The following is a 24,573-nucleotide window of genomic DNA, read 5'->3' as shown; positions in this document are numbered from 1 at the left end:
GAAGTGTATAAAAATATTTCAAATTAAAATTTTCAAAATATTTAGAAATTTATCATTTAAATAATTTAAAAAAAGGTTTATTTTCAAAATTTGAAAATGAAATTATTACGTTGTTTAATGTTAATTTAAAAATGTTTTAAAAATAAAATGTTTTTGGAGTGGGTTTTGTTTCTTTAGGGGAATAGGGTGGGAAGTGTTTACAATATTTTAAATTAAAATTTTGAAAATAAGTTGAAATTAAATTTTTAATTTTTGTAAAAAAATGTTACAATCAAATTTAGAAATTAATTTAATTTTTTTTAAATTTAAAATAAAATAATTTAGAAAAATTATATGTTTTAGAAGTGGATTGTGTGTTTTTTGGGGAATAGAGTGGGACATTTGTAACAATATTTAAAAGTAAATTATTGAAATTTAAAAAAATTGTAAAATTTAAATATTCAAAATAAATTTAAAAATTAAATTGTATTAATATCTATTAGGAGTGGGTTGTGAGTTTTTAGGGGAATAGGGTGTGAATACTTTAGATAATGTTTTTAAAAAATTAAAAATTTAAATATTAAAAAAATATTGATATATAAATATTTTGACAAAATTGATAACATTCAAAATTAGTTTTACAAACAATATAATAATAAAAAAAATATCTTTAACATTTAGGTATTATAATTTAAAAAGCAAAATATTAAAAAAAATTAGTGTTATTGAAAATATTAATGTGTAATAGTTTTAATGTTCAGCACTTTTCATGACTAAATATTTAGTGGAGTTGGAATATGTAATTTTAGCGTTTTACTGTCCAGCACCTTTCCAGACTTTATACTTGGTGGAGTAGGAATAGTAATTTTTATGGGTTTAGTGTCCAGCACCTTCTCAGAGTTTATACTTGGTGGAATGGGAATAGTAAATTTTATGGGTTTATGTCCAGCACCTTCCCGGACTTTATACTTGGTGGAGTAGTCATAGTAATTTATATGGGTTTAGTGTCCAGCACCTTCTCTGACTTTATACTTGGTGGAGTAGGAACAGTAATTTATATGGGTTTAGTGTCCAGCACCTTTTCAGAGTTTATACTTGGTGGAGTGGGAATAGTAATTTTATGGGTTTACTGTCCAGCACCTTCTCAGAGTTTATACTTGGTGGAGTGGGAATAGTAATTTATATGGGTTTAGTGTCCAGCACCTTCCTTGAGTTTATACTTGGTGGAGTAGGAATAGTAATTGATATGGGTTTAGTGTCAAGTCAAGTCAAGTCATACAATTTATATAGCGCACTACATACCCAGAGGGTTTCAAGGCGCTTAGGAAGGGGAGGAGGATTATATGTCAAATATCCATGTTTTAAGCTGCTTTCTGAACGCTAGGTGATTCTGGGTGAGGCGAAGGTAAGCGGGGAGTGAGTTCCATGTTTTGGCAGCCAGGTAAGAGAAGGATCTGCCTCCCATGGTGGTCTTGTTGATGTGGGGTACAGTGGCGAAGGCTTGGTTGGAGGATCGAAGTAGGCGGGGGGGGGAGTAGAAGGACAGTCGGGAGTTGAGGCAGTCTGGTCCGATGTCGTAGAGTGATTTGTGTGCGTGGGTGAGCAGTCGGAAAGTAATCCTCTTATTGACGGGTAGCCAGTGGAGATCTTTAAGGTGACCAGAGATGTGTTCGTTGCGTGGGATGTCTAATATGAGCCTGGCTGAGGCGTTTTGGATTCGTTGTAGTTTCTTCTGGAGTTTGGCGGTGGTGCCTGCGTAGAGGGTGTTTCCGTAGTCCAGTCGGCTCGTGACCAGAGCGTGGGTGACTGTTTTCCTTGTTTCGGTGGGGATCCAGCGAAATGTTTTTCTGAGCATGCGAAGAATGTTGAAGCAGGAGGAGGATACGGCGCTGACTTGTCTGTTCATTGATAGTGAGGAATCCAGGATGACGCCAAGGTTTCGTGCGTGGTCTGTCGGGATGGGTGCATTTCCGAGGGCTTCCGGCCACCAGGAGTCGTCCCAAGCAGAGGGGGATTTACCTAAGATGAGGACTTCTGTTTTGTCTGAGTTCAGTTTCAGTCGGCTTTGTTTCATCCATTCGGCGACTTCTTTCATTCCTTCGTGAAGGTTAGTTTTGGCGGTGCTGGGGTCTTTGGTGAGAGATAGGATCAGTTGAGTGTCGTCCGCGTAGGAGATGATGTTGAGGTTGTGTTGGCGGGCGATGGCCGCGAGGGGGCTCATGTATACGTTGAAGAGGGTGGGACTGAGTGAGGATCCTTGTGGTACGCCGCAGATGATTTCAGAGGCCTCTGAATTGAATGGTGGGAGGCGGACTCTCTGGGTTCTTCCGGTGAGGAACGAGGTGATCCATTCCAGTGCCTTTCCTTGGATTCCGATGTTTCTGAGGCGATGTAAAAGGGTGCTGTGGCAGACTGTGTCGAAGGCTGCAGAAAGATCGAGGAGGATGAGGGCGACTGTGTCTCCATTGTCCAGTAGAGTACGGATGTCATCTGTTGCTGCAATGAGGGCGGTCTCAGTGCTGTGTTTGGCTCGGAATCCAGATTGTGAGGGGTCGAGTGAATTGTTGGCTTCGAGGAAGGCGGCGAGTTGGTTGTTGACAGCTTTCTCGATTACTTTGGCCGGGAATGGAAGAAGCGAGATGGGGCGGTAGTTTTTGAGTTCGGTGGGGTCTGCTGTTGGTTTTTTCAGAAGGGCGGTGAGTTCAGCGTGTTTCCAATCTTCTGGGAAGGTAGCAGAATTGAAGGAGCAGTTGATGACGTCTCGGAGGTGCGGAGCTATGACGAAGTCTGCTTTGTTGAAGATGTGGTGAGGGCATGGGTCTGTGGGGGATCCAGAGTGGATGGAATTCATCAGGCGGATGGTGTCCTCCGTGGAGATGGGGTTCCAGGCGTTAAGGGTGTTAACGGGGGGAAGATGGTCGGCTGATGGTAGGGTGGGTTGGTTTCCGGGTTGGTTGTCAAAGCTGTTGTGGATGTCAGCAATCTTGTTGTGGAAGAAAGAGGCTAGGGAATCGCAGAGGGTTTGAGAGGGGGAGATGTCGTTGGAGTTGGCCGAGGGGTTGGAAAATTCCTTGACGATGTTGAAAAGTTCCTTGCTATTGTGGGCGTTGTTGTCAAGTCGATCTTTGAATGCTGTTTTCTTGGCTTTTCGGATCAGTTGGTGGTGAGTGCGGATGGCGCTTTTGAAGGCGTCCTTGTTGCTGGTGGATGGGTCTTTTTTCCAGGCCTTTTCAAGGGAGCGGCACAGTTTCTTGGACTTCTTGAGGTCATCGTTGAACCATGAGGCCTTCTTGATACCAAGTTTGTGTTGACGTTTTTTCATTGGTGCTAGGGTGTTGGCGGTGTTGGAAAGCCAGAGGGTGAGGTTAGATGCGGCTTCGTTGGCGTTAGAAGAGAGGGCTGGGGAGGTTTGAAGGAGCGATGTGGAGATCTGCTCCGTGGTGATTTTGTTCCAGTTTCTTTGTAGAGTTGGTTGAAGGTGGGCGATGGGTTTCGGTTTGTTGTAGGTGAAGTGAACGCAGGTGTGGTCAGTCCAGAGGAGATTCGTAGTGTGGCTGAAGGAGACATGGTTGCTGGAGGTGAAGATGGGGTCGAGTGTGTGGCCTGCGATGTGGGTGGGGGAAGTGACCAGTTGTTTAAGTCCGAGGTTGGCTAGGTTGTCCAAGAGGGTGGTGGTGTTGCGGTCTTTGCTATTTTCAAGGTGGAAGTTGAGGTCTCCCAGAAGGATGTAGTCTTTAGAGGGGAGCGCGTGTGGGGTGATGAAGTCCGTGATGTCTTCACTGAATTTTGCGCGGGGTCCTGGTGGTCTGTAGAGGAGGGTGCCTCTGAGAGTAGTCTTGGGGTCGATGTGGATCTGGAAGTGAAGGTGTTCGGAATTAGCGAGGTTGGCGTCAGAGCTGGTCGAGATGCGGATTGTTTTCTTATGGACGATAGCGATTCCGCCTCCTGTATGGTCCGTGCGGTCCTTGCGTGTGATCTTATAGTCGTCAGGGATAGCGATGGCGAAGTCTGGGGCGGAGGAGGCGTTCATCCATGTTTCCGTTAGGAAGGCGACGTCAGGAGAGATGGTGTCTAGTAGGTTCCAAAGGTCAATGGCGTGCCTGTGGACCGAGCGGGTGTTGAGAAGGATGCATTCTAGGTGGTTGGGGTCGGGAGTCTGTGTTGTGGACGCAGCGGATATGCTGTCGGTGCCGATGAATCTGCAGGAGAGGCAGGAGAAAGGGCCATGGGTGCGTCCAGGAGCGGCTTGGACGCAGTTGGGGGCGCGACCGGGGTTAAGGGCTAGGAGGGTGGCAGCATCGTAAGTAATGCGGGGGGGTTGGGCAGCGCGAGGGGCAGGGGGTCTGGCGCTAGGCGCGGTCCAGGCGCGGACGGGCGTAGACGGGCTTACCTTTGGCGCACCTTCGGCGCGGGTTGGGCGCGGTCGCTGCGCGTAGTGTCCAGCACCTTCTTAGAGTTTATACTTGGTGGAGTGGGAATAGTAATTTATATGGGTTTAGTGTCCAGCATCTTCCCTGACTTTATACTTGGTGGAGTGGGAATAGTAATGTTTATGGGTTTACTGTCCAGCACCTTCTCAGAGTTTATAATTGGTGGGGTGGGAATAGTAATGTATATGTGTTTAGTGTCTAGCACCTTCCTTGACTTTATACTTGGTGGAGTAGGAATAGTAATTTATATGGGTTTAGTGCCCAGCACCTTCTCAGAGTTTATACTTTGTGGAGTGGGAATAGTAATTTATATGGGTTTAGTTTCCAGCACTTTTCCTGACTTTATACTTGGTGGAGTGGGAATAGTAATTTTTATAGGTTTAGTGTGCAGCACCTTCCCTGAGTTTATACTTGGTGTAGTAGGAATAATAATTGATATGTGTTTAGTGTCCAGCACCTTCTCAGAGTTTGTACTTGGTGGAGTGGGAATAGTACATTTTTTTGGTTTACTGTTTAGCATCTTTTTTGAGTTTATACTCGGTGTAGTGGGAGTAATAAAAACTTTGTAGAGAAGCTAATTTTTGTTGGTAGAATATTTTTAATAAATATTTGTATTAAAATATAATAACTATAGTAGTAATTATAAAAAAAATTCATTTGCAGTATAATTTAATAAGCACATATGGGTCCATTAGGATGGCGGGCGGACTTTGTCCGCCCGCCACCCTAACGGAGATCGGGACCATTAGGATGTGCCCGCCACAGTGGCGGGCACATCCTATATGTTTTACATTGTGGCGGGCGCTGCTCTTTGCACCGCCCGCCACAATGCAAAACATAAGTTGACGCATTTCTATATGCAAAGCGACAGGAACCGCGCGGTGCCTGCCGCTTTGCATATGTAAATGTGGGGGGTACCACAGGTACACCCCATGTGCCCCCCGACAGTGGTGGCAACCTGGGGGCCCTACAGGGGGCCCGCGCAGCAATCTCCGCCTGCCTTTCCGTGGCGGAAAGGCTCCTACATTGGACACCGCCACCATATTAATTGATTACCGCCGCGGTCGCAAGGCAACCACGGCGGTAAAGCGGCGGACGGTCTTTCCGTCCGCCGCTGTCCCCTCCGCCATCCTAATCTGGCGGAGGGGAAAACGAGAGTGGTTGTCGGGCGGATTGCCTCCGCCAGGGTGGCGGTGGCCACCGCCACCCTGGCGGAGGAAATCCGCCCGACATCCTAATGGACCCCATAGTCTTTATAAAAAAGAAATTTAAAGCATGTAAATATTTACATATTATCAAAATTGATAAATTGCACTGAAATAATTTTTATGATTATTCACATATGTTCAAAATGTAATTTTTCATAATAAACATAATTACCTAGTGTACATTTTATTTCATAACAATTACTTTAAATCACATACAATATAGAAATGTTTTAATTATAAACATGTTGAAAATAATTGTTATTTTTGGTGTACATACAATTTTTTATATTTTAAACTAGAGCCCATTGATAGATACATTTTTATAAAGATTTAAAAATAGTAACATTTTTGTGGGTTACAACATGGTAATATGTTAATCTAGAAATTAATATTGAAAATATTAATAATATTAATTTTTACAGAGGTATATAATCAAAAAAATGTTTACAACCATAGGTAACTTTTTAGAATGACATTAACATATTTACAAACAAAGGGGTCCATTAGGATGACCGTCACCCTAACGGAGATCGGGACCGCCCACCATAAGGGCGGAGGTCCCGTTGTGGGTATTAGGATGTGCCCGCCACAGTGGCGGGCACATCCTATATGTTTTACATTGTGGCGGGCGGTGCTCTCTGCACCGCCCGCCACAATGCAAAACATATGTTGATGCTTTTGAAGATGCAAAGCGGCAGGCACCGCGCGGTGCCTGCCACTTTGCATATGTACATGTGGGGGGGTACCATAGGTACCCTCCCATGTGCCCCCCGACAGTGGTGGCAACCGGGGGGCCCTGCAGGGGGCCCCCGCAGCAATCTCCGCCTGCCTTTCCGTGGCGGCATTGCCGCCGCGGAAAGGCCCCTACTTTGTGCCATCATAATATGGCTGGCGGTGTCCATTGGACAGCGCCACCATATTATTCTATTACCGCTGCGGTCGCACGGCGACCGGGGCAGTAAAGCGGCGGACGGTCTTTCCGTCCGCCGCTGTCCCCTCCGCCATCCTAACAGGTAAGTAAACATTTAAATGAATAAAACAAATTTTAGTGCGCGCACTGCATCACCAAATGTGATCCAGTGCGCGCAATGAAATTCGTTTTATTTATTTAAATGTTTACTTACCTGTAAAACTCCGTAATCCATACATTACTGCCCCCCACACTGCCCCTGCCGCTGCCCACGTCACCGCCCTGCAGTAACTCCTACTGTCGACCGCTACTGCTTGGCTTTGGAGTGTGTTATACATTTTTTTTGTTTCTTTAGTTAATTTCGATCCAATCAGGGTTATTGATTGCTCCATTCGAAGCTCTTGGTAACTCTGCTCTTTTTGTAGGGATTGTATTAATTTGTGAAGGGTAGGTGTCCCTCTGCCTGTGGTTGCTTGGAAGGCATTATGCCACCCTTCAACTGCATTGTTTGTTTTTGCTTGTTTATTTAGGGTGCTAAGGTAGACGTTCCACCAGGCAATTTGATATTTAGGTTGTCTTCTGTGACCAGATCGGTGTAGCCTTCCTACCCATGTATCTTCGAAGTAGTCAAGCATTGGGCTTAGTCTTTCTTCGTTTCTTTTTTTAGTAAGGGCTATCTATTAATAGGTTATAGTGTTCAGCAACATCTGTTACAGGAACATAGGCTAGGGAAATTAGTTTTTTAATTTGGTAAGCGAAGGTGCTGTGTGTGGCGTATTGGATACTTAGGGGTCCATTATGATATCGGGTGGATTACCTCCGCCAGGCTGGCGGTAGCCACCGCCAGCCTGGCGGAGGCAATCCGCCCGATATCATCACCAGATTTCCCCCCTGCCATATTAGGATGGCGGGGGGGGGACCACGGCGTACGGAAAGACTGTCCACTGCTTTTCCGCCCAGGTCACCTTGCGGCCGAGGCAGAAAAGGAATAATATGGTGGCGGTGTCTAACAGACACCGCCAGCCATATTATGATGTCTGGTTTTCAGTGCCTTTTCGCGGCGGCGATGCCGCCACAGAAAGGCATGCGGTCTTCACTCTGGGGGCCCCCTGCGGGCCCCCAGAGTGAAATACAGGTGGGTGGTGCACATGGGGGGTACCTGTGGTACCCCCCTTCATTGTCATTTACAAAGCGGCAGGCACCACGCGGTGCCTGCCGCTTTGAAAATGACAATGTGAAAGTGCATTTTCAGCATTGTGGCGGGCGGTGCAGAGAGCACTGCCCGCAACAATGCTGAAAATACAGGATGTGCCCGCCACTGTGGCGGGCACATCCTAATAGCACCCCCGGGACCCCCGCCCTTATGGCGGGCGGTCCCGATTTACGATGGGATGATGACTCGTACCCCCATCGTACATGGGGTATGGCTCGTACCCCCATCGTACATGGGGTACGGCTCGTACCCCCATCGTACATGGGGTACGGCTCGTACACCCATCGTACATGGGGTACGGCTCGTACACCCCATGATCGCAGGGGTACGGTGCGTACCCCTGCGATCATGGGGTGTATGGACCGTACGGTGTGTATGTGTTTGTGTGCTTTTCCGTACGACTCGCCCTTACCTGATGTGGACCGTACGAATCGCGTCCTCATACCCCGGTCCGGATCATACTCGTCGGGTCGTACGGCATGTGTACGAGTTGTACGGCGTGTGTACGAGTCGTGCGGTTCACGGTTTCAGCCTTGCAATACGTACGGATCACGACGATTCGGACGGATTCACGGAATACGGATCGTACTACGCGACTCGGACGGACGGGTACGATTCGTACGGAGAGGGCTCCGGATACAAATCGTACGGACGTTTTTTTTCCCGAATCTGAATCGACCCCTACGTATGTAAAGTTGATATTTGCGTCCTCCATATTTGTTTGCCACGTTTGTTGGCAATATTGTTGTCACTGATATTTCATCATACAACCTATGTAAGATGCATGCCACTTACTATAATCCTGTCCAGGGATGGAGCCAAACATGGAATCCAAGCTAATTGTGAGAAGGCATAGTTCTATGTTGCAAAATCTGCCCATGTTTTCTTTATCTTTAGTGAAATTATTTTGTCAAAATAAACCAATTTGACTTTTGTATGTAGTTTTTTGTTTCTTTAACGAATTATAAAGGGCCATAAATGATTTATTAAAGATGGCCAGGACCAACAGCAATATTTTTATTCACATATAGCCATTGGTTGATGTTCTCATAAACATTATGGATTTTAGACCTTGCACAGAACCTTCATCAGGGGGATGAAGTTCATCTTATTTCATCTTTTATTTTAAAAAAAAGCATGTGGTTCATAGGTTTAACTTCAATTGAAATATGAGCGGAAGACTCCTAGCTGACATAATCTGTAGTCAATGCATTGTGCCATAAAACAAAAATCACAGATGAATCTCACTAAACATATGCAGATTTCACAACAGAAAGCCCATCACATGGATACCATGAAAATGACAAAGCTTTTTTTTCTCTTCTTCTGTGCTGTACTATAGGGGGTCAGTTCCGATTCGGGGAAAAAAACGTCCCTACGATTTGTATCCGGAGCCCTCTCCGTACGAATCGTACCCGTCCGTCCGAGTCTCGAAGTACGATCCGTATTCCGTGAATCCGTCCGAATCGTCGCGATCCGTACGTATTGCAAAGCTGAAACCGTGAACCGTACGACTCGTACACATACCGTACGACTCGTACACATGCCGTACGACCCGACGAGTATAATCCGGACCGGGGTATGAGGACGCGATTAGTACGATCCACATCAGGTAAGGGCGAGTCGTACGGAAAAGCACACAAACACATACACACCGTACGGTCCGTACCACCCATAATTGCAGGGGTACGCACCGTACCCCTGCGATCATGGGGTGTACGAGCCATACCCCCATTGTACGATAGGTGTACGAGCAGTACCCCCATTGTACGATCGGTGTACGAGCCGACCCCATTGTACGATCGGTGTACGAGCCGTACCCCCATTGTACGATCGGTGTACGAGCCGTACACCCATCGTACATGGGGTACGGCTCGTACACCGATCGTACAATGGGGGTACGGCTCGTACACCGATCGTACAATGGGGATACGGCTCATACACCGATCGTACAATGGGGGTACGGCTCGTACACCGATCGCTCATGGGGTACGGCTCGTACACCGATCGTACAATGGGGTACGGCTCGTACACCGATCGTACAATGGGGGTACGGCTCGTACACCGATCGTACAATGGGGTACGGCTCATACACCCCATGATCGCAGGGGTACGCACCGTACCCCTGCAATCATGTGGGGTACGCACCGTACCCGGGGGGGCCGTTCCATACCTGTTTCGGCACGAACTCTGCTTTTACGGCTGTTTTCAGCTCCCGTAGAAAAAGGGTCGTACGGTGCGTACCCGACACGTATCGTACTTGCTGGGTCGTAAAAACCAGCCGTGAACCGTACAGATGTCGCGTACAGCGGGTTCCGAGGGAGAATCGTACGGAGATTCACGGCTGGTTTACAGGTACGATTCGTACAGGGAAAAAACGCTCCGTACGACGATTCGGAGCGCTTTTTTCCGGATCGGAATCGACCCCCAAATGTTGGTGCAAAGGCAAAGAGGCCGCCAGGATGCGCCTTAAAGAGATAGCACTTTGTCAGTTCTAACCCAAGGACACCCCTTGGAAGAGCGGAAAGTGGGTTGTATAGATTCCCGACATCTCTTAGGTGCAAACCTTCACTGCAACTGTTGACAGGTGGATTTCTTCCCCTCTTTGAAGTGCAGACTGGTTGATGCCTGTACAGTGAAAGGCAAACTAGTGCTTTACACAGCTGTCCCACCTTTCACTAATGTGCTACCCTCAGGGTAAGTGCGGGTTCGAAGTTGAGCTGGGGCTGTGCATTATTCAATAGGCCACATTGACCCTGGCACACCTAGTCAAAGGTCTGCCGCTACACTGGCTTGGGCAATGCTCCCTTTATGTGATATGGACCCTGGTTGCAATACCATAACTTTACAAAGGTTCTTGCAAATAAATAAAAACAGGAGTAACAAAACAAAGAACAAGAAAAATACATCAATTACAAATTGCAATTTACTCAGGGAGGTTCCTATAACGTACTAGTTCCTGACATGGGCCGTATGCAACCAGGAACGCTTTTTTATTATTCAGAAAACTTGGATAGTGCCTGGGACGGTTTCCAAGATGCAATAAAATGCTGTGTGTGACACCTGCCAGTGCATGGACTGTCTTCAGCAAGAGGCATTAAACAGCGAAAACAAAGATATGAAGAGCGACTACGTGTAAAAGTAATCTAGCAATCCTAAACGCACAGAAGATTTACAAGCCTCTTGCGCCACTTTTGCGTCACTTTTAACATGGGAAAAGTGAAGCAAAAGTGGCGCAAGGGGCTTGTAAATCTGCCCCACAGTATTTTAAAAGCTCAATTTTGAAACAAAGAAATCTGTTATTTTTACATTTTCCTCCTAATCTCAAAGCTCTCGTTATGATTTACCCTGTGTCCCTCCCCTTCTTCATAAAAAAACTGTTATTTTAGTCAAGATCAGAAGAATACAAGGTTTGGGGGAAATGCCTCACTTTGGAAAAAGAACAGGGTCTGAAAAGAAAAACACCTCTCACCCTGACACGTGCAAGAGCGCAGCTGCAGCCTAGTAGTGACACAACTAGTTTCCAACTCCTCATCTGAGATCACCTCCGACTCGGTTTGGTCAGTTTGACATTCAAGAATGTCATCCCTCACCCTGATGACGCCTAACCCCGGAAGTGAAGAAGCATGTTATTCCTTTAAAGGCTTTTAAATGTGGAGGGCCGGGTTTCTCGACGCCGTTAAAAGCCTGTCTATTCTTACAAAATGAGCTGACGTCAAACAGTGACGCAGTGGTGTGTCTACTGCTGGTCATCTTGTTTGTATCTTCTGCTGTCATAATGGTTTGAAAAGTGCAGCAGACATATCGGTTCTCCGTTAAAACAGCAAGTTAATGATTCCGCAATCGGTGACGAAAACTCCACACGTAAAAAGAAAAGCATGTCCTATCTTTTTTTATGTTAAAGACTGTACCATCTTTTTATGTTCGGAGTTTTCTTTTACGACTGCGCAGTCTCCGCAGTCGTAAACCTACTATTGACTCTAGTCTATTAATGCAAAAAAATTACACAAAACTTGCGCAAAAGTGCAAGTTTATCTTTGTGAATCAGGCCCAGTGAGTTTATGTTAATGCTTTAGACCTTTTCATATCGTTGACGGCATCTGCCTTAACAATCCAGGCAGGTAGACACCATGCAAAATATTACAGAACTTTTGCACAGATGCGGAAAACATGGCAAATCCTTTTGTAACAAACGTGCTACCACTTGTGTAATAAGGAGCAGAGCAAATACATTTTCCTCCAACCCATATAATAGGTCGATTACTAAACAGGGTAAACATGGAGGAGTTGGTTCTTGAAATCTCACGCAACACATTACTTATTTACATCCTTTAAATAATTTTACCAAGGACATTCTAGTTCAAGACTAACCCATTTAAAACAAGCATTTATAAATTCAATGGGTATCACCTTGCTGTCTCTCTCTCCAAAACCAGGGAATCCTCAAAGACTTAGCACTCCTACATTTTTGAGGGGTGCCACCAGCACACTTGACCCTGCCACCAGGCACGGCCCGTGCAGGGCGTTATACCGGGGCGGTGACGTCAGGCGGGGGAGGGTCAGGGTGGGGGGTTGTAAAATGCGGGATATGGACCATTACAGGTAAGTACAGAAAAAAAAAAAAAATTGCCCTTACGTACCTGTAATGGTCCATATCCCGCATTTTACAACCCCCCACCCTGACACTCCCCCGCCTGACGTCACCGCCCCGGTATAACGCCCTGCACAGGCCGTGCCTGGTGGCAGGGTCAAGTGGGGCACCTGAATTAACTACCTTCATTAATGCTACCAAATATTCTTTCTTAACCAGCAGGGTAGGGTGCATTAGAAATCTTAAATTGTTCTGCCTTATCTGAAAAAGTAGCATATATTGCAGCAACTTTAGTTAGAAAGAACTTGGCCGATTCATTAAAGCGAAACAGTGATGGAAGGGGTGTGATGTACATGCTTGTGGGATTCATAAAAGATTCAACCATCTTAAATACCTCCTCAATCGGTCAATCAATCAGGATTCTTGTAAAGTGCGAGTATACATCTGTTAGTGTCTCGAAGGACCTGAGTGGGGGGGGAGGATCTGCAGTTCAGTCGAAGAGGCAGGTCTTGAGATTTTCCTGAATTGAGGCAGCAACGGTGATTGCCTGAGATAAAGAGGCAGGGAGTTCCAGGTCTTCACAGTGAGGTAGGATAAGGATCTCCCTCCAGCCGTGGTCTTGCGGATCCATGGGATGGTGGTAAGGGCCAGTTGGGCAGACCAGAGATTTCTCATGGAAGTGTAGAAGAGAGGGGGTGTTTGATGTATGTAGGTTCGGCATGGAGGGTATTGTGGGTGTGTGTGAGGAGCTTGAAGGTGATTCTTCTGTTGATAGGTAGCCAGTGAAGGTGTCTCAGGTGGCCGGTGATGTAGCTGCGGTGGGGGATGTTCAGGATGAGTCAGTCCGAGGCGCTCTGGATATTTTGCAGTTTCTGAAGGAGTTTTTGGGTGGTGCCAGCGAAGAGTGCGTTGCCGTAGATGAGTCTGCTACTGACGAGTGCATGGTTGACCGTTTTTCTGGGCTCGTGGGCATCTTCTGAATCAGGTGGAGTGTGCTGAAGCAGGAGGATGAGACAGCCTTGATTTGGAGGTTCATTGAGAGTGTGGAGCCCAAGATGATGCAGAGGTTTCTTGCGTAGTCCCTGGGTGTGTGAGGGGGTTCCAAGCACTGCAGGCCACTAAGAGTCATCCCAGGTGGAGTGGTTGGAGGCCAGCATGAGGACTCTGATGATGTCTAAGTTGAGCTTGAAAAAGGCACACAGATGATGGATGGAATGCAGAGCAAACCAAACTATCACCCCAGTCAAGAGATCTGGGTTAAATCCATTGTTTTTTTGCTCACCATGTCACCCCAGTTTTGACCCAGCCATATGCAAATCAGTCTTGACCCTGTGCCTCATGGGAACAGTCTAGCCCGAACTGCCAAGCCAGGTACTCCCTGGAACAGAAATAAGCATCCTGAGACTGGTTTCAGGGCTTTACCACTCATCAGCCAGGCTAGCTTGAATCCAGTGGCACAGTGAGCACAGGACCCACGTCTGGGCATCCCCAGCACACTTACAGCGCCAAAGCAAAAGGCACACAGATGATGGACGGAATTCAGAGCTTAATACAGCACAAATAGAGGTTGCAAAACGTAATTTTTTTCTGTGATTGTTTATGTCCAGGAAGGGTCGCCTTCCTGCACATAAAAAAATCAATGGCTAGGTGCTGTTTCCATGTGTGCTGCACAAAGCAGCACACATGGAAACAGCAAAAGTGAGGAGAAATAAAGCATTTCTGCTTGTTTCACCTGTTTAAGACCAGTTTTTCATGGTCTTAATTTTGGGCACTGCCTTCCATTTATGCCACCCTTGTAAATAGGGGGCAGCCCCAAAATCAATGGGTGTTGCGGTGGAACGCCCACCGCAACACCCATTCCCCTTTTACACTAATTACCGGGTGAAAGGGTGCCTTATATATAAGGCAGCATTAAGCCACGTTAAGTGGGTTAATGGTGCCTTGTAGGTAAGGTGAAGCCCCTATCACCACCACAACGTCACTAAATTGACGATTTGGTGACGATAGGGGCTTGTAAATATGCCCCAGAGCCTCCGGTTTCTGCTCATTGAGGAATGCATAGAAATGTATTTTATGTTGCGGAAATGATCTATAATTAATCAGAAATGTATGCTACAGCTCTTTTCTACTAGAAGTGGTTCCCGTGAGCACTGGTGATGATACATCTGTTCCAGCTCAGAGTCACAATTGCATGTTTTTCAAAACAAAGATGCATTAGTGGGGTCAATAGAAGGACGGCAACTAGAATCAGTACTGACGTTCAAAGCATGAAGCTGTTTTGAGGAGTACAATATCCTGCTTAATGATGCACAACCAGGGGTTCTAGCCCTTGATACCTGCCGAAACACTGATGGGCACAGACAGGCTTGCCTTTGGTGCGCCTTCAGGGCAGCAGTAGAGTGCCAGCAGGAAGAATCTGAACCTCTGTGTTTATTTTATGGTGTGTCTACGAATAACAATGAGAGTCCCTACCAAAAAGTCATCTCTAATCTGTCCCAATACTGGCAATAAACACAACTGAGTTCCAATTTCTAAAAAGCAGAGAACTTCTATTCACTGAAAATGCAATACGTACACATTCATCTAGTTTCCCTTTAAGAGCTCCCTTGACAAAACAGACTTAAAAATGCTTAGAAAGATTAAAGTGCCAGCTTAGAAAGAATAAATTACTGGTGTGACAATTCACTGACTAGTCCACCAAAAAAATCTCCCCCTAATGCTCAATTAAAGTGTGACAAAACATGCAGTAATTACAACAATTTGTGCAATCTAGTAAACATACGAGACTGCTTGTGAAGATCCAGACAGGAGACTTGGTCCTAAGCAAGGCACCACCTTCAGGATTTTGGGGGCCCTGGACCAAACGTACTTTGGGGGCCACTGTGCGGAACAGCTTTTAATTTATGATCCTGTTTCAGCCTTTTAATACCCTCTTGGGCCAGCTCGCTGACACAACACAGGTCCAACTTTTAAATGTGTTTCCATTAATATTCAGGGATAGTGATGTGTGCTTTCAGTAATGTAATAGAGCAGCAGTTCACTAATATTATTGAAAATCACTCTGCGACCATTGCCATTTCTCATATGTGTTTTGATCCAAAAAGAACTTTTTTATGGATGTTGCATGGTGTTTTTTTTTGCAATGAAGGCATGACAAGAAAGATACGATGCAGTCAGCTGTATCACAATTTGTGAAGGATTAATAAAACATATATCAAAATATACAAAAAGTACCAAAAATGTTCACAAAGAATAATATGCCGTGACCAAAAGAAAGAATACACATCTGGACATGATGACAGAAAATGCAATACACATAGCTTTCAAATATGCGCCCTATAAGCAGGTCACCAGGGCAATGAAGAACTAGCCCACACCCTCTGGGGAAATGCCAGCCTGTACCTGTGAATCATGCATCGCCTGACGCCTGGAGATGTAATCCCTGTATGGATCCCAAGTATCAACAGGCCTGGATGAGCGGGGAAGCAGGACACTAAATTCCTCGCAATTTACGTTGCAGAAAGCAAGGCTCTGTAACCAAGCGTGCAACATGGGGGTGCGTCTACTGCCCCATAACAGTGCAATCTCTTGCTTGGCCAAGAGGAAACCCAGCGCAGCCAGCTTACGGACCTTTTTGGGGAAGTTCGCCACATATCCCAGAAGAGCGATCTCAGGGATTGGTAGGAGTTGCATGGATAATATGTCCCCCAAAGTGGAATGAATGCTCAACCAATACTGGTGGATCTTAGGGCAGGTCCAGGTGAGGTGCGCAAAGTCAGCAAAGGGAGCTAAACATTTCTGACAATGGTGGGGCATGGAACTGTCAATTCTATGTGCGCGGGCTGGAGTGAAATACATCCGGTGAAGGAATTTAAAGTGGAGTAATTTATGTCGACTATTCAAGGAAATGTCCATTGTGGCCCTGCAGCAAAACTCCCACTGGTTGTCCAGTATCAGGCCTCCCAAGTCCGCCTCCCAAGCAGTCCAGGTCTTGGACTCGTCTAAGGGTGTAAGTGCTCCACACATCCTGTAAAGCTTGGAAATTAGATGGGCGCCGTCCGGGTTCTGAATCAATAGGGTGAGGGGAGGGGTTTCAACCGGGGCAACAGGAAAGGACCCAAATCCGGGGCAACAGGAAAGGACCCGAATCCGGCTCTCAGAGCCGAGCGCTTCCGGGTCAGGATAAATGTGTCCATAAAAGAACGCTCACTGAAGCGAGCGTCTTCGGTCAGTGAAAATGCATGTCCATCAGGGAACAGGCTGTTCGGGCAGTAGCAGCACCCCCCCCTAGCGCCTTGAGACCCTCCGGGTAAGTAGAGCGCTCTATAAATGTCTATGATTGATTGATTGATTGATTGAACAGGTCCCCAAGTGCGTGTATATGAAATTTCTCCAACGTGCGCGTGACCAAAGTTTCCCCGGTGATCGGAAGCAATTAGGCAAGCTCAAAGCAGGGGAATATAAGGAGTCAAGTCCCAAAAATCGGCGCAGTCTGCTCCAAGCCCAGCACGTGGTAGAAACCGTCTGGACATCTCGGGGATCTCGAGGGAAACCAGAAGGGAGGAGTGTTGGAAGTTGTCGTGGAAGTACTAGATCGGTCTCCGGTTTCAAATACGGGATGCGTGCGTCCGGGTGGAACCAGGAGTATGCATAGCAACACTGCGCAACTAAATAATACAAATAAAAATCTGGGACACCCAGTCCACCTCTGTCTGGCGGCAATGTAAGTATCTTCCAACTGACCCGGGGTGTCTTGTCCCCCCAAACCAGGCGCAGCAATATTGAGCGAAGCTGCAAAAAAAAGTCTTGGTGAGGGGGATGGGAATATTGTTGAAATAATACAAAAAGCAGGGAAATACAATCATCTTAATAATGGCAATTCGACCTGCCTTGGACAAAGGCAGGCGAAGCCACCTCGTGGCCTGCGACTCCAATGACCCAATAGTGCTACCATAATTAAGGCGGAGGATGGAGTTGGTGTCAGGATGAATGTGGACCCCGAGATATTTGACAGAGTCATCACACCATTCCAATGGAAATTCACACTGAAAGGGCGTGGTGCCAGTCGTAAGGGGGAAAATAACGGACTTATGCCAATTAATATGGAGGCCGGAGAACTCACCAAACCGAATGATTTCACGAATTAAGGGAGCTAACGTGTCTTGGGGCATACGAACATATAACACAGTGTCATCTGCGTACATTGATAACAACAGGGGGCCCGTGCAAAATTGCAGACCGCGCTGCAAGTGGTTCTCCTGGAATTGCCTAGCTAAGGGATCCATGGCCAAAATAAAAAGAAGAGGGGATAAAGGGCAGCCCTGCCGTGTACCGCGCGATAAAGGGAACGGATCAGATAGCGTGCCGTTAAGGTGAAGTCGGGCCGTGGGGTTAGTGAATAATAAAGCAACCGTCGTGACAAAGCATTCCGGCATGCCCATACGGCACCTGATGGACAGGAAAAAGGGCCATTCGAGAGAGTCGAACGCCTTTTCAGTGTCGGGCAAGATCGCGGTCGCAGGGGTGGAGGGCTCGATTCGGTGCAATACTGTGAATAACGTCCGCAGATTAAGCGAGGTGGATCTGTGAGAAACGAAGCCCGACTGTACCGGAGATATGATGAATTCCATCAATAGTGATAGTCTGATGGCGATGACTTTGGCCAGGATTTTATAATCCAGATTCAAGAGGGATAGCGGTCTGTAAGAGCCACATAGCATGGGGTCTTTCCCAGGTTTGGGCAGCAGAATAATCACCGCTTCTCGAAAGGTCGGGGGGAGGATACCCACTTCCAGAGCCTCAGCATAAACCTCCACTAAGCAGGGCACTAAAATGTCTTTATATGCCTTATAAAAATCGGCAGAGAAGCCGTCAAGACCGGGGGCAGAAGATGCTCGCAAGGAGTCGATAGCCTCGGCGATACTATCGGGGGTGATGGGAGTCAAAAGGAAATCTTGCATGTACTTTTCTAAATAAACCAGGGCCACTTCAGATAAATAGGAATCCTGATTTCCGGAGTCTCCAGACAGGCGAGAGGTGTACAGCGATTTGTAATACAAAATAAACAGATCACAAACCTCGGGGGTGGACGGTAAAGGGGTGCCATCCGGCCCAGCCATAGAGACGATATAGGTGGGGCCTCGGGGGGGGGGCGTAATGTATTTGCCATGACCCTACCCGGGCTCCCCTTCACCGTACCGCAGCGCCACACAATGCCTATCAGCGGCGTCTCTAAACTCCATGCACAGTTCCAGCCTACGCGTAGTCAAGGACTCAGTGGGGGAGTCAAGCATCTCACGATCAATTAGCAGCAATATCTTTCTCAATGCGGCCAAGCGTAGAGCGCAGATCCCGCAAGATGCCGGGGTGTTTTGAGATACAAACCCCTCTGATATAGGCTTTGAAGCCCTCCCACAAGACCGCCCATGTGTCAACAGAACCGGTGTTCAAGTCAAAATAGTCTTCGATCGCCTTTCGGACTTCTTCGTTAAAAACAGAATCTAGCAGGGCACGGCCTGGAAATCGCCACTGTCTCTCAAAGCCACCCGCCTGAGGAATGAGGAACTGGAGGATCACCGGGGAGTGATCAGAGAGGGTGCGAAGAAGAGTCAGGACAGTCCCCAACCAACCCACCACCCCAGGAGAAACCAGCCAATAGTCTATTCTCGTCCAAGTGTTGTGGAACCCAGAGTAGTGAGTGAATGCAGGATGTTGAGCGTGGAGATGTAATTCCACGTCAACTAAGGAGTATTGAGTACAAATCTCTCTAAGTGCCCGTCTGGTGTGTGGTTTAGTGTCGGTGGATGAGGCAGTGCTGTCCCTAGAATGGGCCATCAAAAGATTAAAGTCACCACCCATGATCAAAAGTCCGGTGTCGATGGAAAGGAGGCGAGTCAATAAGGAGTGAAAAAAGGTGGGGGAATCAGTGTTTGGGCCATATACCCCCATCAAGGTATTGCCTGTGTCCCATCAATAACCAAGTGACAATTAAAAAGCGACCATCAGGGTCCTGGTATGTGGTGAAGTGCGCAAACTGAACTCTCTTGTGAATAAAGATAGAAACCCCGGGCGCATATCTACTATAGTTGGAAAAGAACCTGTGGGGGCCCCAGCCTGAAGCTATCGGAGCACCGTCCGTGCCAGATAAGTGGGTCTCCTGCATAAACATGATATCTGCCTTGTGCCGAGCCACATAATTCAGGACCTGCCTGCGCTTCCTAGTATTATTTAGGCCACGTACATTCCATGTTAACAAAGTGAGCCCGGAAGGACCGGGCACATTCCCTAGCTGTGCCATCCAAACTGCATCAGACCTGTCATAGCTGTGTATGCATGCATCAAATTACATATCTTAATCGGCATTGATTGTAAACTGGAAAAACCATTGCAAAACAAAAAACCAACCCCCGCCATCCCCCACCCAACCTCTTACACCCCAGAAAGAGGCAGACCCAAACATAACGAACCATAACTCCAACCACAAAGGTATTCACCATGGAGCGTGGCAGCGCCACGCCAGTTGGGCATATCAACAATTAAGCATTGTACAAAGCAGCGTGTGCGAAAATTGGAAGAGGAAAAAGGAAACCAGCATCGATATTAAGACACATTAAAGGAGCATATCAATGTGAGCGACCATTAGCCAGCCCCGGTCTGGGAGAAGAGGTCAACGCTGGACTGCGACGCCTGCATTGATGGGGAAGTAGATCTGGACCCTCCTGCTGCACCGGTGTGATCTTTCCTGTAGTCCCTGAAAAACTCCTGTGCTTCATTTGGAGTGTCGAAAATCCGCAGTCTGCCGTTAATGTCCACTTTAAGACGAGCTGGGCATAATATTCCATAGCCGATTCCCAAGTTCTTAAGCATCGCCTTAACGCTCTGAAACTTGCGCCTGGCCTCCTGTACCATGATGGGGAAGTCTGGGAAAAACGACAACCTGTTCCCCTGCCACTGGACCTCTCCTATCTCACGAGCAGAACGCAAAGCAGTGTCTCTATCCCTAAAGTTCATGAGCTGAGCGATGATGGGCCTAGGAGGTAAACCAGGCCTGGGGCGTGGGCCCAACGACCTATGGGTGCGCTCAACCACGAAGCGCTGGGTGAATGTCTCTCTGCCAAAAAGATCGGAAAGCAGCTGCTCCACGAATGAATCCATGCGACCAGTGGCTGTCGTCTCCGGAACACCCAGTATGCGTATGTTGTTACGCCACCCCCTGGCCTCCAAGTCCTCATTCTTGATTACCTCTTCTTTAAGAATCTTCTCCACCCGTTCCAGCCGTTTCAAAGAGGAGGACGCCCCGTCTTCGAGGTCAAATACCCTGGACTCCGCCACATCCAGTCGACGGTCATGGCCCTGAATTTTCGTGTTCATGTCGGCCAATTTTCTGTCGAGGTCGTCAAACCGGGCATTCAAAGCCTTGAACCCCGCTCTCATTTCAGCCATCATGGCGGTGGCCATGGAGGACGAGCCATCCGTTTCTGGAGGGAGTGTAATAATAATAATAATAATCCACATTTGTTAAGCTCACAATCACCCGTAAGGGTCTCTAGGCGCTGGGGGCCGTCAGGAAGATTAAGCAAGCTATTGCCCAGAGTCACATGGTGCTGGGCTAACCTGCCGCCGGAGCCGGGAATCGAACCGTGATCCCCAGATTCCAACGTCAGTCGCCCTGGCCGCGGCGCCACACCTCTCCCTACTTCCGGGGACCGGTTTCTGGCATTACAGCCATCTTCGGCCCGGCTTGCTTGAGTGTAGCGTCCGTGACTTGATCCGACAGGGCATCCGCTGTCGCTCCTTGTGCCTTATCAAACTGGAGCTTGGTCTGCTTGGGATCCTTTTTCACCATTGTCGCATGATGGAGAGAGGGTCAGCAGCGACTCAGGATTGAAGGTACGTGGCACCTAGGATCGTGCAAGGCCGACCAAGGAGGGGCAGCAAAGCAGGGCGGGCGAGGCGAGTCGAACTGGACTGTAGATCCAGAGGCCAGGTAGGTAACACCAAGTGGGAAGGAGAGCGGGCCCAGTTTTACCCACAATGGGGCCAATTGAGAACAGGATGCGAGCAGCAGCCAACTGTGTCTAGAAAAAAGCAAGGGTCGGTGAGCCACCAGGAAGCTGGCCCCTCAGTGGTGTCGCAGTAGCAGTGAGGGAGGCCAGAGGCAATCTCGGCGTGGAGGATTTGTAGTGGAATCAGGAGCCAGGAGCCATTGAGGGATCAGGCATTGCCGCAGTATTGAGTACAAATCTCTCTAAGTGCCCGTCTGGTGTGTGGTTTACTGTCGGGGGGTGAGGCAGTGCTGTCCCTAGAATGGTCCATCAAAAGGCGCAGCAGCGACGCAGGATTGAAGGTACGTGGCACCTAGGATCGGGCAAGGCCGACCAAGGAGGGGCAGCATAGCAGGGCGGGCGAGTCGAGGTGAAGTGGACTGTAGATCCAGAGGCCAGGTAGGTAACACCAAGTGGGAAGGAGAGCGGGCCCAGTTGTACCCACAATGGGGCTAATTTAGAACAGGATGCGAGCAGCAGCCAACTGTGTCTAGAAAAAAGCAAGGGTCGGTGAGCCACCAGGAAGCTGGCCCCTCAGTGGTGTCGCTGTAGCAGTGAGGGAGGCCAGAGGCAATCTCGGCGTGGAGGATTTGTAGTGGAATCAGGAGCCAGGAGCCATTGAGGGATTAGGCATTGCCGCAGTCTGGAGCACCAAGCAAGCACACCATGGTGGGGCAGCAGTGAGCCGGCCGAAGGGGCAGAGCCCTATCCATCTGCAGGGCTGGAATGAGAATGCCAGGTAACGGCCGGGCCAGTCCAGTCTGCCAGGCTGCAGGTGCCCGCAGAGGAGCCCCACATGGGGGAAGGAAGGAGCCGAGAACCGTCTCGCAAAGCCTGCCGGATTAAGGGCACCCCCGGGGGGGCTGAGGGTGGGAGACCAGCCACCCTGCTGCCGCACGCCCGCCTCAACCACCCGACCCCCGCCCAACGCTCGGAGCCCTCCCCACAAACCCGTCCCCCAAAGCCTGCAGCCCAACAACTCCAGGCCCCGGCCGCACGGCACGGAACAGGCCCAGTAAGGTCCGAGCTCCGCACCGGTCACCGGGACCAGACCAGACCGGCAGCGGCCGAGGGGCAAGAAGCGGGAGGAAACCCGGCAAGGCGGCGGAGGGTGTTGCAGCAAGGAAAGGGCAGCTTGGGGCACAGGCTCACCTTGTCCCCGGCGGTGCCGCGCTCAGGCGAAGTAGGCCGCAGGAAGGCTCCAGCGCAGTCGGGCCGCGGCGTCTCTTCCAGCAGGGCCCCTCTCCATTTCAGGCCTCACATCGCGTCACACAAGACTCTGGGCACTGGCGGAGAGCCTCTGGGGGGAAAAATCACAGCTGCATCAAGGGAGAAGTGAGTTAAATCGCCCGACTGGCGAAGCTTCAGTTGGATGCGGCCATCTTGGTCGCGTCCGTGGCCACGCCCCCATGTGTTGCATGGTGTTAAAAAACAAACAACATTTTTCTGATCTTCAAAATGTCTGTAATAGACGTCCACACATCACCAGTCTTAAAAATAAATTAAAGTAAAAGGGTATTTAAAACAATCTATGTTTAAGAATCATACAAGGTCATCAGGGGAGGACTGTGTGGAGAAAAGAACTGTGACTATTAAGGGCCCCCTGAAAGTCTGGGCAGTGAACTCTGCTCCGCTCGTGGAGTTTGCGGAGTTTACTGCACTCCATGTTACGCGGAGTTCCGAAAAACTCGCAAGTCGGAGGTTTTTTCCTTGCTCGCATACGCCAACGTCAAGTTGGTGAGCTTGAGTGATGAAAATCCACCTCCCAGATAGATTTTTTCTCGTTCGCGATCATCAACATCAAGTTGATGTTGGAAAATTGTGGGACAGTATAGCCGTGTCAATGGCACAAGTTTAAATCCATCGGAAGCCCCAGGGACAGTCAGGTTAGCAACTCATGCATCAGATGCATGCGTCGGACGTATCGGCTGGTATCAGAACCTGTGCAATTGAGTTGCTAACCGGATTGTCTCTTGGGCTTCCGATGGATTTAAACTTGTACCATTGACACAGCTATACTCTCCCGCAAGTTTCCTGTGCGGATGAGGTGTTAAAACCAAGTGTTAGTTGCCTCCCATTCCCCACCAATCCCATCCTGAGTAAGACTTGCAGGCAAAGGCTCAACTGTCCCATATGACACAAGTCGAGTCGAAACGTCGATGAACATATACCCATGTACCTGGACCCATCCAGCCCTTAACCATTACGTGCCACAGATGATTACAATCTGTGATTGTAAAAATGTATGTAAATAGACCATGTAAAATACTGTTGGGTCAGGACGCTAAGATTGACACTCTTGGTCAATCACACATTGAACTTTCCTATTTCTTTCCAATTTCAGCCGGGGAATATTTCCCCACTCACCTATTTTTCAAGCCCCGGAAATAAGCCCAAGGTGTTTTAGCAGCATGTGAGCTCCCTACCCTTGTAACCACCCTAGAAACAAGCATCCTCCTAAAGCCCATCAGGATCAGACTTTTCAAAAGGGTTGTTTGAACAGCATGGTGCTGGTCAGCTAGCCTGTGCGTTTAATGTGTAATGATTTGTATGTGCGAGTGAGTACCTTTACTGGGTGTGCCTATGTATTGGGAGTCAGTATATTTCCATCAGGTGTGTTGTCATTTGAGACGTGTTGGCTCTTGAGGTCCACTGTGGCAGTTGCCTCTGCACTAGGACAACGTGCAAACATTTTGGATATATCATGTACCTTGCAGTGTGGAACACAGAGTACATAAAAGGAACAACTGGACTGTTGTCCTTCCAGTGGAATTAATCATATCATCCTTCTCAAAACACAGAATCAACTTGTCTTCAACATTGCTTGACTATCTGAATTTTGTTCTCTGGTGTAGTAGAACTCAAACACAGTAGCACCAAGCACTTTGATAGCTTAAGTGAATCACATGACTATAATCTAGGGAACAGGAAGCTTTTAATTTCTTCCTGAAGGACAGATATTCGTCCATTAGGCGTAGATCTAGTGAAAGTTCATTCCAGGGGACAGCTGCTAGTTTGGAAAAGGATCGGTCTCCTGCTCTAACCCTTTTGGTCCATTTGATCTTGGCCAGGGCCTGATGGCGGGACCTCAAGTTTTGTGGGTAGGCTTAGAATTCTAACTTATCTTGCAAGATGCGGGGGCCACTCTTGTGTAGCGCTCTGTGTGCATAACAAAGGAGCTTGACCGTAGCCCTTAGG

This window comes from Lissotriton helveticus, chromosome 6, assembly GCF_964261635.1.
Source record: "Lissotriton helveticus chromosome 6, aLisHel1.1, whole genome shotgun sequence".
Taxonomy (NCBI): domain Eukaryota; kingdom Metazoa; phylum Chordata; class Amphibia; order Caudata; family Salamandridae; genus Lissotriton; species Lissotriton helveticus.
This window is presented reverse-complemented; position numbering follows the sequence as displayed.